The sequence below is a fragment of the Manis javanica genome, chromosome 9 (genome assembly GCF_040802235.1).
Source record: "Manis javanica isolate MJ-LG chromosome 9, MJ_LKY, whole genome shotgun sequence".
Classification (NCBI taxonomy): domain Eukaryota; kingdom Metazoa; phylum Chordata; class Mammalia; order Pholidota; family Manidae; genus Manis; species Manis javanica.
This window is the reverse complement of record NC_133164.1, coordinates 108,436,957-108,453,856: the sequence shown is the minus strand read 5'-3', so window position 1 is coordinate 108,453,856 and position 16,900 is coordinate 108,436,957. Positions and strand designations below refer to the sequence as shown.

Genomic DNA, 16,900 nt, shown 5'->3' with positions numbered 1-16,900 from the left:
AGGTGGTTAACTCTAAACTCAACTTCCTTACATGCCTCATCCTCCGATCCCCAGGATGGGAAGCGCCAGGACAATGGTAAAGGACGCCCTAGCCAGCCCACGAGGTGGCCAGTGAACCAACTTGATTCAACATTCTCGCAATTTGAAGAGATTTTCCCAAAGATCTCCACATTGAGGACACATTGAAGTGCCATGGAGGGAATGAATTCTATTTTGAGGAATCCACAAGGGAGTCCCCAAAAAATCAGTGAGGCCACCTTGCCTATTCTATTGTTTAAAGCACGCCTTTCAGTAATAATACTGGGAACATTCTGCTTGTTTTTGTTTTTTCAATGGCATCTCAGCTGATTTCCAATCTTTATGGACTTGGGTGTTTTCCATGATCACTATGAAATTGTCAGCATTGCAGGTCATTTCACAGTCATAAATATCAGCCTCTTGGACTTGGCGTTTATGGTTTGGTAACCTCACTGTCTTCCAATAGGTCTTTGTCCTTGGTGGGCAGGGCAAGTGCCACACTGGCCTGACTCTGGCTGCTGCATGTGGCAGAGAGGGTGAGTAGGGCAGAGAGACTTCAGTTCCTGGCAAAGCAGGACCATGTCTTACCCTGCCTCACAATGCCCTCCGGTAATTTAATATCCGATCCCTACTTAAGAAGATCTGATATTGTGTGAATTCTGCAAAGTCATCCCTCCTAACAATTCAACTAATGCAGAAAGGCACTTATGTGTTAACACACTTATCTAATAAACATTTATTAGTTGCTTATAGAATAGTGATAAGAGCTAAACTCACTGATGTCTTATGCTTTCTGAGCATCAGCATGTTCATCTGGTAAACCAGTGATAATAACAGCAACTACCACAGGATTATAATGCAGGTTAAATGAGGTAGTACACAAAAAGGCATTAGCAATATGCCTGGCACATAGTAGACACCATAAATGTTTACTATTGTTTTTGTTTATATTTTAAGTGGTGAGACTCTGGGGATAAAAAGATATCAAAAAATAAGGAAAGACAGAAATTGTCATAGACTGAGGAGACCAAGGAGACATAATGCCACGATATAATGTGGTATTTTACACTGGATCCTGGAGCAGAAAAATAGGAATAGAAAGACCAGTGCATCTGAAGAAAGTCTGGCATTTAGCTAATAGTCAGGTACCAATGTGGGCTACTTAGTCTTGCCAAAGTAAAGTAAAATGTGAACCTTAATATGGGAAACTAAGTGAAGCACATGTAGGAACTCTCCATACTGTGTATGCAATTTTTCTATAAATCTATAAGTATTCTAAAATAAAAATACATATTTTTTAAAAGATACCCAGACAAAAATTTTTAACCTCAAGAAAAAAATTTAACATAACAGGATACAACTAAGAAAATAAACAACCAAAAGCCAATACTATATGTGCTGTAAAAAATTAAATTAATTATCTCAGCCTGGAGATGGCTGCTATCTGCAGAGTGATCTCCGAGTTGTAGTTGCTAATCAGACAAGGAAGGTCATGCCAGCAAAGGAAACTACATTTGCAAAGTGTTGGTGGCTTGAGACAGCTTGCAATACTCACATACCTGCAAGAATTTAGTGTAGCTAGGGTGCATGGTGCCTAAAATGGAGTAGCCAGACCCAGGACTGGGGAATGCAAAGGTGAGACTGTAAAGGGCAATTTTTAAAGTATAACTTTCTGGAGGTATCACTGACCTACAGCAGATTGTGCATATTTAAGGTGTAGAAAGCAAGAAGTTTTGACATATGTATAAACCCATGAAACCATCACCATAACAAAATAAGGAACATATCCATCAGCCCACAAAGTTTTTTCTTACCCCCTAATAATCCCTCTGTTCTGGCTCCCCTCATGCCTGCTGCTATCCCATTGCTAGAGATTGACTTTAATTTTCTAGAATTTTATATAAATGGATCATACAATGTTATGGACTAAACGGTTTCCCTAAAATTCACATGTAAAAGTCCTAACCCCACCTTGGAATGTGACTCTATTCAATGATGGGTCTTTAAAGAGATAATTACATTAAAATGAGATCATTGTGTCACGCCTTAATCCAATATGACTGGTGTCCTTATAAAAAGAGGAAATGTGGACACAGGCACATACAGAGGGAAGACCATGTGAGGAGACAGCCGTCTGCAAGCCAAGAAGAGACGCGTCAGTAGAAATCAAACCTACTGGCATGCTGACCTCAGACTCTCAGCCTCCAGAATTGTGAGAAAATACATTTCTGTGGTTTTAGGCAACCAGTCTGTGACACCTTGATATGGCAGCCCTAGCAAACTAATACATACAGTATACTCTTTTTGTCTGGTTTCTTTCCCTCAATATAACTATTGTGGCATATATCTGTAGTTTATTCTTTTTTACTGCTGTATTCTATCATATGAATACACAAATTGTTTACCTATTCACTAATGATGAACACTTGGATGGTTGCAAGTTCCTGATTATTATGAATAAAGTTGTTATGAACATTTATGTATAAGTCTTTTTCTGGGCACATGCTTTCATTTCTTTCAGGTAATACCAAGAATGGAAAGGCTGTATCATATGGTAAATGTAGGTTTAACTTCATAAGAATTACCAAAACTTTTTCCACAGTGGTTGTACCATTTTACATTCCAAAGCAATGCATGACAGCTTCATTTCTTCCACCCTTGCCAACACTTGATATGGTGAATCTTTTTAATGTTAGCTCTTCTAATAGTTGTGCAGCGGTATTTCACTGTGCTTTTAATTGGCACTTCACACTGACTAATAATGCTGAGCATTTTTTCATGTGTTTATTCCCCATTTTTGTATCTTTGGTGGTGTTTGTCAAACAACATGTAAAGGGTATTTTTAGATTATGCTAAAGAGTTCGGAGTTAACTCTGTTTGCAGAAGGAAACCAGCTTATGGGCAGTAGGGTGATGTAAGATCTTTGATGGCAGGAATTAACAGGAGTGAAGGTAGGGCCAGAGGTCAGTTAGGAGGCGGCGATGGAAGAGGGCAGCTGGGGGAAAGTGGAGACAGCAGAGTGTGGGCAGAGTGAGGGGCCGATCCCAAAGCTGTTTTCAGGTAGACTAAGGACTTGGTACTGACCAACTCACCAGCTGGCGTGCAGTGAGGGGGAAGGGGGTTGGGATGTCCCTCCGGATTCTGGCTGGTGTGATAATAAGCAGTCTGCTAAGAGTGGGTCACTGCCAGTGAATTTGGGACAGGGATTAATCACATTGTTGGTGGTGCCAGCTCCCACATTTGACTGAGTCAACAGGAGCATGTGATGGAGGCTAAAGCGTTGGCACTGGTGTAACAGCAGAGTTAAGGAACCTCTTCTCAGCGGCAGCCGGAACTGACACCCTCTTCTCACCACTTGCCAGTTTCCTGGGTCACTGCCTTCAGACCGTCCTGGCTGGGCTGAAGACCTCTTCTCTCTGCTGAGGGTTCCTCAGGCAGGCTTCTACCCCTCCAGTTAATGCTTCATAACAAAATTATTTGTTCCCCGCAGTAGCCAGTCATTTTGTCTCTGGCAGTCTCCGCCCATGGGGAGGCACCAGGCTACCCGGGTAAACTGAGAGCGGGGAAGTGGTGAGGGAGCCATGCCGTGGGACAGCGACAAACCTCTGAGAGCTCACACTGTGGTCAGTGGGGACCAACCACCACCCCCACTGCCCATCGTTAGGTGCCAGTTTTGAGGAAATGTGTAAAGTTGAAGAGACACTGCACGTCTCTAGCTTCCTCCAAGTGGCCCTCAGTGCTTGTCCACCCCTGGGAGAAAGCCAAGGCCCACCCTCTGCCCGAAGCGAGGAGTAACAGCACTGCTGTGGCGGGCACTGCCCCCAGAACAGGTGTTCCCACTCCCTACACCAGCCCCAGCTGGCCGGAGATGCAGCACCTTCTGCAGCCGTTCTCGGGGCTTCTCATCTCCCCGCACAGGTCTTGGCCTTTCAGCAGCTCACGCGCAGGCAGCAGGGAGCCCCTGTGGCCCCGCGTTCCTCGGGCGGGGCCTCAGTCGCCAGCACCGCCCCTCCGCTGGGAGGTGATCTGCTGCGGGAGCTCCCCAGTCTGTGCTTATGTTTGAGACTGACTTTCGTTCAAGGCTACACTGAGTGACACAACATGAACAGAAGCTTAGTATGTTTCCAGTCCTTGCCACCCCTTCTTCACAGTTCCCAGAACACCCCCTCCTCTTACGTGTTCCCCTGACATGCTCAGGAGTTCTGCCTGGCTTTCGGAATTGTGTAGGGAGGTCAGCAGAGTAGCCATGATCTCCCAAGTCCTCATCCTTCTTCATCTTCCTTCCTCCACCTTCCGGAGACTCTCCAGTTCCTTCCAACCTTGCCATGTGGACTCTTATCTCATGATTTGAAATATATTATTTTACCCACTCATGTCACTTTGCTCCCTACAGAGAAATCACAAATGTATGGTGTGCTTACTGACATCAGTAGGAATTTTTCAGTTTGGGACACACATCTCTATTTTCCTCAGAAAAGAAAGTAAAAAATTTCCCAGTCTAATAACATGGATGATGTGGGTGCATCATTTCCAGTAATTATGGCGCCACAGTCTCTGCTCCCTAATTAAACTAACAAGTAGGACTCTATTTGAGGCCTGAATTTCTTTCCTTTCTCATGTTGTCAAAAAAAAAAAAATGTCCACCGACAGCTCCTTTTGAACTGAAAATTATTATGCTTTAGTCTCAAGCCAAAGAAAAATTTATTTAGGAAAGTTTGAATCAAATTTTCTGAGTTACTCATGAAGGAAAAGGTCATGAAAATGCAATATTTCTGACTCTGGTTTAAAAAAAAAAAGTTCCTCAGCTTTTGGAATTCCCACCATTCAAAAATCACTTAAAAAAAAAATAAACCTGAACTTTTTATGCCATCAGATTCTCTCATAACAAACTAGTCATAAGCTGTACTTGCAAGAGTGATACTTAAAATGTTAAAGTACATGAACAAACTCTTCAGTTATGTGCCAGCTAATTCATAATACTAATTGGCCATCTCTTCATTATGCATATTATTGGCTAAGGATACAGATAATATAAACAGTGGGCAATTCCACAGTAATGTTTATCTACTTTTGGAGTGTCTTACATCCTGGAAATTTATGACTCTTCAAATAAATAATGGAGCCACATGATAAAATTGAGCTCCACGATGCATTTCATCATTTTCCAAATTTTCTATATTAAGAATAAATCAATAAATCTTCTTTAGAAGTTGATTCAAATGATCTTGTTAAAGTGTCCCCTTGCTCTCCATGATTCCCTGCTCTAAATTATTCCATTTCATGATGGAAGTGAGCAGAAGAGACAAATTATGAACCAAACATGTGCTTTAATAATCTAGCGGCATTTGTAATCCCACATTCCCTTAGGTTGTAGGAAGTAATTAAGTGCTTTTGCTTAAAAGGCCACCTGGGGCTGCATGGGGTCCAGAAGTAAATTGTGAATAGAGCCATCAAATGACATTATTGGATTGTTTAATTCTATCAAAAAAGAATTTAAAATATGAATCGCTGAAGGTAACCTAGAGTGAGAAACATCTACCTACAGAAAATCATGACTAGGTTTGCATAACTCTGTATCTGTATAAATCTTGATGTCTTAGTTTGACTTTGAAACTGTCCCAGCCATCCGAGGGGAGATGCAGCCCCAGTGAAAGCCTCGGAATCAGAACTGCTCACACCTGGCTCCACAGTGACGTGTGTGCAGCTCAGGGGCTGTGGAGGGCAGCTGACTCTCCAAGAGGGGATGAGCTCTCCCGGCCCTGCGTACTTCTTCAGGGACTTCCCAGCAGAGCTTCCATAACCTCACACCACACGCCTGAAGGCTCCAGCTTCCTCAAATACACAAGGAGGTTGTTGAAAGATGACGAGGCCCCGTGGCCTCCCATCGAAAAGCTCTCATCTCCTAGCTGAGAACTGGATTGAAGGGGTTGAATAGTTATTTGATGATTGACTGATTTGCCTCTTCTTTTCTTTTCTTTTCTTTCCTTTCCTTTTTTTTTTAACATTAATTTCATTTGATTGAGGAGCCAGTGAGTTTAAATAGTTTGAACTTCATTGAAGAAGCTTGCGTTTTCTCCACCCTTAGAGGACTCTCGCTCCAGAGCCAACCACTTGAATGATTATTCTGACCAAGACCTCTCATCAGAATTGCTCTTGAATATACCGGAAGGCCCACCGAGTTCTTTAAAAAGCTATCTCCAAATTATAATAATACTAACTCTTTCCTCTGAATTCCTATATCATTTATTGTAACGTTTATTTGCCTTGTATTATTACTGCTCATTAATACATATGTCCCAGCTCCTCAACTAAATCATAATTATGCTGAAGGCCAGAATCATTATAAGGGAGATTCTTATTTGGAAGACATTTTAAAAGTCATACAGGAATATTAACTTTTTTATACCCCACAATGTCTTCACTGATGCTTAAACATATATGACAGTTTATTAACCCATTCTTTCATAGTTTACACGGACTATGACTTTCCATATTTAAAACCTCATAACTTACAACAAAGAAAATTTTTGGAAGCAAAACCATGATGATTGGCTCTATCCTCCACTGTGTCCTCATTTTCAACGAGAAGCAAGCTACAGTCCTTCCCTTCTGAAATGAAAGTGGCAGGTGGACCAGTATTTTCCAGATCAAATCCCCCAGATCAGACCAACCAATGAGACCAACTAACAGGATATTTCTAGAATCGTTGCCTCTCTCCTGAAGGTTTTGGTTGGGCACAGACAGCCAAAGTCATGCCCACTGATATTTAAGTCAAAACAGACACCAGCGACCAAGTGCACCACACACACAGCAGGACACGGAGGGTCACACCCCAAACCACCCCAAACTCCCTGCATCTGGCTGCAGGCCAGCACCAGAGCTTCTATTTATATCCCCACCATAGACCTACCTTTTACAGGAATGCATAACCACATGATGGCAGGAGAATTGGTACACTCCTCCTAGTAGAGTTGCAAGCTCAGAAGACCAACAAACCTGGCCTGGTAACAAAAATTAGAGAAACAGACCAATCATAAGGCAATAGGGAGTGGTGGAAACTGGTTCACCTGGAGAACACACACCCACGTGAAGGAGGCAGTTGGTCTTCCACCAGCGGACTCCCACCAGTGGACACCTTGCAGAAATACAGGCCCAATGCTGCCAGATTCTTCTTTTCAAAGGAACTAAAAATCTGGATTTTTATGTGACTGCTCCCTGTTTATAAATGTTCATTTCCAATAAGAATTTTTCGGAAATAGTGGGTAGACCAAATAAAACACAACTGGGTACCAGATGTGGCTCAAGGGCCAACAGTTTGCAGCATCCAATTTATGTAGGTTGTTTTAACCTAATACAGATTATGTTCCCAAATACATCAAATATTATCTTCAATGTTATTTTTATAAGAAAGCCCAATGTTTTTCTGCCTCAGCAAAATGCTATTCCTATTTTCCTTTGGTTGTATTCTCAAATATAATTCAAAGTTTTTAATGTGTGGGTTTTGATTCTCCACTCTTGGTTGTATTCTCTTAGCAGTTTGGAAGAGTGCTTCTTACTGTTTTACAACCTAGATTTCCACTTTTAACAACAAAAAATATTTTTCTACTCCTTGGTTTCCTGGTTTCAAGGTGGAAAAAAAAAAACCTTCCTTATTTACTGTCCTAACAATGACTAGCATCATCGCTGATGTCAATAGAACCATGAGGGGGGCAAAAAAGGGGTTAAATTACATTTCTTTTGATGCTTAGTGTTTTTACTGAAAGAGAAGTGAATATTCTGAAAAATGGTTACATTTGTTTAAAAAATACAGAAAGAATGTTGTGGGTTGAACACCAGGTGCTTTGGTGAAGCGGTAAGATTTTTAAAAAGCAAAGCTTTTCACCAGGTGTATGACACCATTTCACATAGCCATTTGGGTTTAAATGGAATGAAACTGGGAAAAGCATGCATTTTGCATTTGTAATTCAGTTAAATAGCTGCAACACATGAATTGGTCTGCTGGTAGTTCCCCATATGTTCCTTTAGTCATTTCAACATTTTCTCCACAACCACTAAAAATGATCACTTTTCTATGAGGTTTAACCTCTTACTCTTAAATCTAATAGGTAGGCTGTGTTTTTGCTTTTGGATCTCTAATTACTATTACCAGAGTAATTATAAACAACACTGAAAATTATTCATCAAGTGCTCATCATCATCGAATAATATTCATGAGCACCTGGGGACATATTACTCATCCATGGCAGTGCCCAAAATCTTAAATACCATGCAAATTCTCGTGTAAGAAAAGGAAAGGCATCTGAGATTTACACTAGACTCTAAACTGATGATGCAGGATCACACTCACATCATCAAGCCATGTGGGAGAAATGAGTATATAGTATTCCCAGAGAGAATCACTTCTATGTCTTATTCCAATTACTTGTGGCTTTAATTGAAAAACTAAACTATTGATGTTATAGATAAGATGTCCACATTTTTACCTGAATATCTTATTTTTCAATCCAGATATATTTAAGTATAATACACACAGTCTCACAAATGCCAGCATCACCTTTAGAACATGATTGCTCTTAGCCCTCCCTTCTCTGAACCTATGAAAGCAATTAACTCCAACAGTACATTGTCAGCAAGGGTATATTACATACCTAACGTGGGCTTCATACTTGGGGGCAGAGCCAACAAGAAAGACAGCCTATAACGTCTTCTGGTTTTCCCAATCACCAAGTTCGACACGTTCGACACGTTTAAGTCAGTTCTGAATCTTCTCTTCCTTGACTCCCACAGCTCATCAGTCGCCAAACCTACTAACTCTACTTCCACAGTGTTTGATGCATTTATCTCTTGCCCGCCTTCACTGACATTTCACCCACACTAATTTAGATTCCCATTCACAAGTTAAGGATCAAATTCAGGGGCATTAAGTCATTTGCTAAGTCTGTATACTCATGCCTGAGGCCAGGTTCCCTCAAGTCATAGCTAAGTGATGGCAGTGGAATCATTATCAGGGAATCTCCAGGTTCAGGGCGGAGACCGTGATCCAAAGGCTCCTGGGGCACTGAGCAATGGTTGCCAGTCTTAAGGGGTGTCTGAGCGAGAAATTTCATTTCTCCTGAGACCTGCCCTAGATGACCTTATCCTCTAAGAGATTCCATATGGGCTAAGACCAACTGCCCCAGTGGGACGAGAGTTATTTTCTTCTGAAATCACTGGGGAAAGGGATGGTATGTTAGGTAAATTGAAGGGAGTACTGAGGACAGGGGTTTCTGCACTACTTCCTGTTTCAGATCTATCTAAAAGGTAACCACCTTGACAACAATCTGCAGATCCAGCGTGGATGGAGCCCAGAAGTTCCTGAAGTTTTCCCAAAGGGGGTTGGGGTTGAAAACTTAGTGGAGAAGAGTGGATGCCCAGAGACCAGCCATGAGGAGATGGAGAGAGACCTTGCAGTGAAGGCTGGGAGCCACTGTCAAACCAGAAACTGAAAGGAAGGTGTGGCTGACATGCAATGGGTCTGTAACATCAGCAAGAGCCAAGGAAAGACCATGTCATCCAGAAAGGGCTGCAGACCCGGCTGAACTGAGACATGCCAAGGGAGAGGCAAAGCAACCAGCCCAGGGACAAAGGGATGGCACCCCAAAGACCAGAAGAGCTGTCAGACTCTGACACCTCTCCCCACGAAGAGCCTGAGTAAGCCAAACACCTTCCCAAAAGACTCCAGTGCTATTTTGAAGAAGAACTGAAGAAAGGGCAGAGAAAAGAATATTAAATGAGAATTAACACTTTTTGAGAACTTACAATGGTAGGTCTCATTCTAAGTATTTATATTAACTCATGTAATTTTCCCTACAAATTTTGAGGGGTTTTATTATATTATATTTTATCCTCACTTCACATACATAGAAACTGAGATAGAGTGGCTGTTTGCCTAAGGTCACACAGCTCCTCAGTGGCAGAAACAGGATTCGAAGCAGGCAGCTTGACTCTGTCGCCTTCTCTCACAGTCATTCTACAATGGTGACAGAAGAATCTGTCACACGGAAACTTACAAGATGGTACAAGAAATAAAGTATTTTTACAAAAAGCAGCATTAAAGAAGTGGAGTAATGACGCCCTTCCCTAGCAGACCCAGCCACTGTTTTGAAGAGGACTTGGGAAGGAAGAGAGGCACAGAAATGACGACGATGGTGATGGTGAGACAGTGATGGCGATGACGGTGGTGATGAACACACTGAACCCTTTCTATAGGCCAGGCATCGTTCTAAGCATTTCAGGTGTATTCACTCATTTACTCCTCGCTATAACCATGTGATGTATGACAGAAATGTTCTATTCTGTGCTCAACAATACAGTACCTGCTAGCCATAGGTGACTACGGAGTCCTTGACATGTGGCTAGTACAACTGAAGAAAGGGATTTTTACCCTCACTTCATTTTAATTACTTTAAACTTAAGTAGGCACTTTTTTCTAGTTAATACACGCAGGACAGAGCGGCTATGTAATTTATCCAAGATCACAGAGCTATTCAGTGGCAAAATCATGGTTTAAAACCAGATAGTCTTGGTCTGGAGCACACACTTTAACGTTTCCATGAGGGATCCCGAGCAGTTATTCCAGAACACTGAGCATTACCTAAGGTACTGTTTAAATGACTGAATGGAACATTCTGTTTCTTTCTTCCCCAAACAGTTGGGGTTGGATCTGTAACTGACAAATAAAGACCAATTTTCTCTTCAGAGCTTCTCAACTGCCCTGTCTGCTCTCCAGTAAATATGATATTTTTCATATATGAGCGTGGTGGAGGCTCTCTCATTTGGCTTGGCTGCACCTGCAGGCTCTGGATCCAGAGGGCTGCCCGATTACTGTTACCCTGGAAGGTACAAACCAAGAAGGGCATGGCTAGTGCGTGGGGCAGCCAAGCCTGCTCAGCAAGGCGGCCAGGATGGCAGCTCACAGGTGTGAGGACCTGGGGTCAAGCTGTAGAGATGAGGGTGGGGAGTCATGGTCAGAAGGAACATCTCAGTAAATAGAGTGCCAAGAAACTATAAAACAGAGCTCAAAGCCCACAGAGGGAGATGTGAATTTGGGGAGTCAACTGGAAGAATTTTCTTAAACTAGAGGCATATCCTAAAATTGGCAGAATGCTTAGAACAGATACACCAACCACAAAATTAGAGCTGCCTGGCCCCCACTGACATACTGAATGACCTTTAAGCAAAAGCTGACCTCTCCATAGTGTGATGCCCTCTGTGACCCAGTGACAATGACATCCATCCCCTCCTTCTAAAGTCAATGACGTGTTTGCACGTGCTCTTAGCTATCAGAAGGGAAAAGTACCAAAATATACCCAGAAGTGTTTATATAGGAATTACGCACTCTCATTATAGTTTCTTAGAGGCTTTAATTCATGCACAGAAAGGACGTAATTTGCCCAGTTTTTCTCTGAATTGAACTTCCTATGTCTCACTCTGGGTCAGGGCACTGATGCTAAGAGGTCAGTTTCTATGGGTCCCATCTTGAAAATGTTTTTTTCTGGGAATCAAATTAGGGATCTTTGTCTGAGGGAACAGTTGGGCTTGAAATAAAGCTGCTTTCTCTCTGGAATAAGAGATCATATTAAATTTTTGAGAAATGGGAAACAAGAACACCCTGGAAACCAAGGACATTTAAGTGCAAGTTCTATCAAAGCAAAGCAAGTCAACCCACAAAAGTGCTCCTGTAGGACTAAAGATAGTTAAAGATTTATTATAAGCGACAAAAACCTGGGTAAAATTGTGTGCCAAGGGGGAGAATTTTGCAATTTAAAATGTGTGTGTGTGCGGGTGTGTGTGACATTTGTGAAATTGCACAAAATGTTTCCTTTTTGCCAGTGTTCACAAAGCCAAACCTCGGAGCTCTGCACAGCACCTAGGCCAAAAGCAATCAACAGCCCGAGCCCACACACCAGCACATGCGCGAAGATGCCAGCTTCCCTCACATCATGCAAAGAAATGAAAATCACAGTGCTGAAAGGCACAACTCTTAGAACATGCGGAAACAATGAAAATGAAAGAGAGAAACAATTTAGAGGGCACGTTATTATTAACAAGAGTATATGTTGAGAGACAAGCCTCAATTTCTTTCAATATAAACTACAGGCAAATTGAATTGCCAACCTTGCGTCTATATTATAGTCATCAGCCACCCTAAGGAAGTCAAAATTTGCTCTTGTAACCTACCTTTGCTGGCCTGTAGGAACATGGATGTGATCCCTGGTTATCTGTGTTGATGAATATCCTAAAGCAGTGGTCAGCAAGCATTTTCTGTAAAGAGCCAGATAGAAAATATTTTAGACTTTGTGAGCTATGCAGTCATTGTGGCAACTACTCAACTCTGCTGCTGTCGCATGAAAGAAGCCATAGACAACAGATATAATGAGCAAGCATCTATTCCAATAAAACTTTATCTGCAAAAACAGGTGACAGACCTTAGTTCACAACCTCTGCCTTAAGAAATCTGGTGATGGAAAAGGTATATATTTTAGATACTAGAACAAGAATAAAATTAATTGATACTTGTGGGAAAATATATTCATTTCTAAATCTATGCAATTCTAATAGGGTCTAGATCTATCTAATCTAATTCTATCTAACATTTTTTATAAGGACCAAGATATGGAGTAGATGAGATCATAAATTGTCTCATAAATTTTTTGCTTTTGTTCACTATTTAGCTTAAACGTTTCCTCGGCAAAGACCATCTAAGCGAGTTCAGTTACTCCATTCCTCTTCCTCCCTCAGATACTTATTTATAGAACCAGTGTTACCTTCTCTGAGTACCTACAGACTCACAGTGTTCCCCAAACATAGTAGCTAGACAACTGAACAAGTCACTGCACTGCTATTCATTCTTTCACTCAAAAAAATACTCAAAATTGGAGTTCTAAAATAAAGTGGAGAAATATCTTCAAATTTGAGATGGAAAAGATCTGGATTCTTGATTCTTAGCTCAATAATTCAGTAAAGCCAATTACAGATATTCAAGGACTCAGAAAAATGTACCACCCTTTAAAAATATGTATTCATGACTTTGTGCCAGAAAAATGAAAAACAAATCTGAGAGGAGAAAGACAAGAGACTCCAGCAACAATGATAAATTAAGGGTAGCATAAAACATACAATTAGATCAAAATAATTATTCATAATGGTGCTTTTAAACTTAATTCAATTTTTAAGAAATAATTCCTTTTACAATAGAGGCAAGACATAAAATCAAACAAAAGGTTAAAATGAAATTTCTATCAACACAGAGGAGGAAGTAGAATAAGAAGGAGGGAGAGGTAATGTTTTAGGCTTGTCTTATTTAAGGAGGAGGCAAGAGACACTAACTGATTTGAGAAATTAATAAAAGGGAACTTATTCAAATATGTTACTAAAAAGTAAGTAAGCATAAACCCCAGATGAAGAGTAATAGTATGTATATCCTTCAAACCAGTAAACAAAATAAAACAGTAAGGAAAACTCAGTCATTCCAGAAAAGGGTAAAAATTAATTTTCATAAAGATAGGAAACCAAACAAGGATGTCAGAGTGCGTCCAAATGTTTTCATAATCTGAGTAAATGGCAACAGATAAATTTCCCAATTCAAAGACAGAGAATCTCAGATTAGGTTTTTCTTTAAGCAAAATCCAGGTGTATCTTTTTCCAAGAGATACATCTAGAACAAAATGATTCGGAAAGATCAAATACAAAGGGATGGACAAAGACATAGGATAAAACTGCTAATAATATAAAGCAGGTGTGGCAACAATATGATTGGTCAAGGCGAGAAGCCTTAGGTAAGACAAGGATGATGTAATTCCTAATGACCTTATGAACTCAGTACATCTAATCTAACATTCAATTTCCAAATTATATTTTTTTGAAATCTGAAATCCAAAAAACAATTGACAAATTTAATATTATAATAGGAAATTTTAATATTTCTCACAGAAACTGGTAGAAGAATCATATAAAAAAAGATTTGAAAAACACAATTAACATGCTGACCTAATAAATGAATATATGGAGAACTTTTTAACAAAAGAAGCAAAATAAGTATCTTTTCAAATACCCATGGGAGATTTGTAACACTGATGATATACTAGACCACAGAAAATATTCTTAAAAGACTTTTTAATAGGAGAAATCATGTAAACTATATTCCACAGCTATGGTGCAATAAAACTAAACATTAACAACAAAAAAAAATGGTCAAATTAAAGTCTAGCCACTGGAAATTTTTTAATGTTTTCTAATTAGCCTTGGATTAAAAATAAATTCAGACTATACTATACATCAAAACTTAGAGGCATTTGTGATTTCATGGAAAGCAAGAAAGGATTGAAAATAAGTGAACTATGTCCACATTCTAAAAGATGGATAAAGAACAAAAGAGCCTCCCCAACAAAAAAAAAAGGAAAAGAAAGAAGGATTAAAAACCAGATGTGCATATAGAGATTCAGAGATAGAAGATAGAAAAGAAAGTAATTAGTTTACTTGGTCTGTAGAAGCAAAGGTTTGTTTGTTACTTGAAGAATAAGTACAGCAAATATGATCATGAAAGAATGAAAACAGAAATAATATTAAAATGAGAAGAGGGGCTCAGCTATAGGTATAATAAATGTTAAAACCTTAAGAGATTGCTATATGTTTTATGTATATGTACTTGAAAATATAGATGAAATGGATAATTTTCTAAGACAGTGCAAACACTCAGAATTGAAGCAAGAAAGGTTAAAAAAAAAAAACCCTTACTAGACCAAAAAATATAAAGGAAATTGAAAATTTAGTCAAAGATCAATCTCCTGTTTTGAGTTTTACTGATCCTTCAAAAAACAGATAATTTCTATTATTTAATATATTTCACAGCCAAAAAACAAAGTATTAAAACTCATATCACAAAGCAAGCAAAACCTCAATATCAAAACCAGAGAGTAGAGGAAATTAAAAAAAACCTATTTATCAGTCTAATTCATGAATACAAATGCAAAAAGTCCTAAATAGCCTATTACTAAATTGAATCTAGTAAGGTATTAAAATATAAAACAATGTGGACCAAAAAAGATTTTTCCAGGACTGTGAGTATGATTCAACATTAAGAAAATAAGAATGCAACTAAGCACCTTAATAAGTTAAAAATAAATAGCAATGATTATCTCAGTCTAAGCTGATATATGATAAAGTTCAATATTTCTTTCTAAATTTAGAAAAAAACTTATTTAACTTGATGAAAGCTATCAGTCAGAAGCCTATAGCTACCATTACACTTGACAGTGAATGCTAGATACTCTTCTACTAAAGAATAAGACAAGAATGCTTGCCATAAATACTATCATGGAATACTGTACACTAGGCACAGGTCAAGACAATAAAACATGAACAATAGGTAAAATGGAATTAAAAAGATGAAAATTATTTGTGAATAATACAATTATCTAACATACCTAAAACATCCAAGAGAAGCAATAGTATAATATTGAACAAATAAGAAATTTCAGTTAGATTATCAGGCAAAACATCAAATTCAAAAATAATCTTTCCTCAACATCAATAATAACCAATAAGAAAATGTAATGAAAAAAAACTGCATTGAAAGACCAAAGGAATTATAAAAAGTAAAACAGCTGATAAAACAGAAAATACAACTAATAAGAAATATGCAAGACACTGATGAAATTTATAAAACTTTGAGGCCATAAAAACAATCTGAATAGAAAGATAGACCAGCTATGATCATCAATGGTTAAGAGACAATATTGTAAAGCTATCAATTATTCCCAAGTTAGTCTATGTTTAATGCTTAAAATCCCAATTGACAGGTTTATTTTAAACTCCAATATGAAGAGAAAATGAGCAAGAATATCCACGACATTTTGGGGAAATAAATAAATCTTAAACACAAGAGCAAAACCTACTATAAAGCTATGGTAACAAAAAAACAAAAAAAAACTGTGGCACTGGCATTAAGATAAACATACAGACCAATGGAAGAGAATACAGAGTTCACAAACAAACATACACAGGAACGTGCAAATGATATTTTACCAGAGTGCCAAGAGCATTCAATGGCGGACAGGCCTTTCAGCAACTACAGCAATTAGTGCTGGGAAGAGTGGATATCCACATGCAAAAAAATGAAAGCAAACTCTTATCTTACATTATAGAATTACTATATGATCCAGCAATTCAGCTTCTGAATATATATCCAAAACAGTTGAAATAGGGATTCAAATAGGTATCTGTACACTTGTGCTCATAGAAGCATTATCGACAGTAGCCCACAACCCAACCATCCCTCAGTGGACGAATGATAAACAAAATGTGATACACAGATGCAATGGGATATTATCCAGTCTTAAAATAGAAGGAAACTCTGACAAGTGACACAACATGGATAAACCTTGAAAACAGTATGCTAAATGAAATAAACCAGTCACAGAAGGACAACTGCTGTGTGGTTCCACTTACATGAGGTCCCTAGAGTAGTTACGTTCATAGAGACAGAAAGTAGAAAGTGACTGCCAGGCACTGGGGGAGAGGGGCTGGGGAGTTAGTGTGTAATGGGTGCAGACTTTCAGCTGGGGAAGATGACAAAGTTCTGGAGATGGAGAGTGACAGTGGTTTAACAGCAATGTGCTTAGTGCTACTGAACTGTACAATTAAAAAAAGTTAAAATGGTCAATTTTGTATTTTGTGTATTTTACCACAATAAGAAAAAAAAGAGCAACCTGTCTTACTAGATATCAAAATATATTATTAAAGCTACAGGAGTCATAACTGTTTGGAATTGGGTGAGGTGAAAATAATCAATGTAACAATTAAATGTTGAGAAATAAGCACTGGTATTATGGAAATGGCATTT

The 16,900-nt window shown here is 39.1% G+C and overlaps 1 long non-coding RNA gene across 1 annotated transcript; it reads right to left on the bottom strand.

Annotated features, from left to right (window-relative positions):
- Positions 1–4,396: 4,396 nt before the first annotated feature.
- Positions 4,397–16,317, bottom strand: LOC140843553 (uncharacterized). Its single transcript, XR_012121401.1, has 4 exons — positions 16,084–16,317; positions 12,238–12,321; positions 6,929–7,019; positions 4,397–5,931 (listed from the first exon to the last, which is right to left on the bottom strand). It is a non-coding gene; the product is annotated as an uncharacterized lncRNA (long non-coding RNA).
- Between the last annotated feature and the right edge of the window lie 583 nt (positions 16,318–16,900).